Source organism: Dasypus novemcinctus, chromosome 15, assembly GCF_030445035.2.
Source record: "Dasypus novemcinctus isolate mDasNov1 chromosome 15, mDasNov1.1.hap2, whole genome shotgun sequence".
In the NCBI taxonomy this organism is placed as follows: domain Eukaryota; kingdom Metazoa; phylum Chordata; class Mammalia; order Cingulata; family Dasypodidae; genus Dasypus; species Dasypus novemcinctus.
In genome coordinates this window covers 23125288-23127370 of record NC_080687.1, presented here as the reverse complement: position 1 = coordinate 23127370, position 2083 = coordinate 23125288, and positions in this window count along the sequence as shown.

Below are 2083 nucleotides of genomic sequence, written 5' to 3'. Positions count from 1 at the left end.
TCCCATTGACCATCAAATTGTCTCCACTTTTTTTTTTTAAGATTTATTTTATTTATTTCTCTCCGCTTCCCCCCCCCCCCCCACTTGTCTGTTCTCTGTGTCCATTTGCAGTGTGGTGTTCTTTGCCTGCTTCTGTTGTCAGTGGCATGGGAATCTGTGTTTCTTTCTGTTGCACATCTTGTTGTGTCAGCTCTCCGTGTGTGCAGTGCCATTCCTGGGCAGGCTGCACTTTCTTTCATTCCTTACGGGGTGCACTCCTTGCATGTGGGGCTCCCCTATGTGGGGGACACCCCTGCGTGACATGGCACTCTTTACATGTATCAGCACTGCGCATGGGCCAGCTCCACATGGGTCAAGGAGGCCCTGGGTTTGAACCGTGGACCTCCCATGTGGTAGGCGGATGCCCTATCCACTGGGCCAAGTCTGCTTCCCTGTTTCCACTCTTTACATGGTATGTCAGATCCCCCTGCCATAGGGGATTTCTTCTCCTCACCGTATTCCACCTGTTACTATGGTTGTTTGTGTTGTTGGCCTCCCTAATACACTGTTGCTGCTTGAGGGCTGGGAAGCTCACCTCTGAGTCCTCCAGAATATCTGCACATTGTGCATTAATGAGAGTAGGTCCTCAAAAGTATTTAATGGGCAAATGGTTACAGGGATGAATGAATGAATGTAAAACCTCTTTCTGTATATATTTTTCATGGTTAGAAGGAGGTTTTCTCTTGGGGATTTAATCTGTGTTCCTATGGGTGTGAACCCATTGTAAATAGAACCTTTTGAAGAGGCTACTATTAGTTAAGGTGTGACCAAATTGAATCAAGGTGAATTAATCAGAATGACTGGAGAATTTATAGAGAGGAATTTCAAATGCAGTAAATCAGAGAAAGCCACAGGAAGAAGCTGTAGTCAGCAAAAAATGGTAATAGCCACAAGGAGGGAAGGATCACCATGTGAGAGGAGGCAGAGCTGTTAAGCCAAGGAACCCCAGGGAAAGTGGCAGGCCAGCACCAGAATGCTTCAAACTTAGGGGAGAAAGCATGGCCTTGCCAATGCCTTGATTTTGGATTTCTGGTCTCCCAAATCATGAACCAATAAATTCCTGGATAGGAATACACCTACACATGGGAGGTCCGGGGTTCAAACCCAGGGCCTCCTGACTTGTGTGATGAGCTGGCCCACGCGCAGTGCTGATGTGCGCAAGGAGTGCCGTGCCTTGCAGGGGTGTCCCCCATGTAGGGGAGCCCCAGGCGCAAGGAGTGCACCCCATAAGGAGGGTCACCCAGCATGAAAAAAAGTGCAGCCTGTGCAGGAATGGTGCTTCACACACGAAGAGCTGATGCAGCAAGATGACGCAACAAAATGAGACAGATTCCGGGTGCTGTGACACAAGTGGACACAGAAGAACACACAGTGAATGGACACAGAGAGCAGACAACTGGGGGTGGGGGGAGGGGAGAGGAATAAATAAATAAATCTTTAAAAAAAAATTCATCTTGTTAAGCCAAGCAGTGTATGATATTGAACATAGCCGTTCTGGCAAATTGTAACCCATCCCCATCCAGATTGTTTACCACTTAATCTGAAGGGTCTATAGGAATCCAACACTCCTGGAAATAAAGACAAAACTGAAAGAAAGTCTATTAGTCAGAATTCTCCAGAGAAACAGAAAAAACAGGATGTATATATGTAAATTCTGAGAGATTTATTCTAGAAATTGACTCATGAGCCCATGGAGACTGGCAAATCCAAACTCTGTAGGGCAGGTCACAAGTTGGAAACTCCAATGAAGGTGATGTTCCCTAGAAGTAGACTGGTTGAGATAGAGACAGAAATTCTTCTTTCTGACTGTTGTGTTGACATCCTCAAGTCTCCCTTTAAAGCCTCCAACTGATTGGATGAAGAGACTCCCCTCATTGCTGAAGGCAGTTTCCTTTGTTGATTGTAGGTATAGATGCAGTCAACTGACTAATGTTTAAACCATCTGAAATACCCTCATAGTAACAACTAGTCTGGTGTTTGCTTGACCAAACAACTGAACACCATAACCTAGACAAGTTGACACATGAAATTAACCATCAGAGAG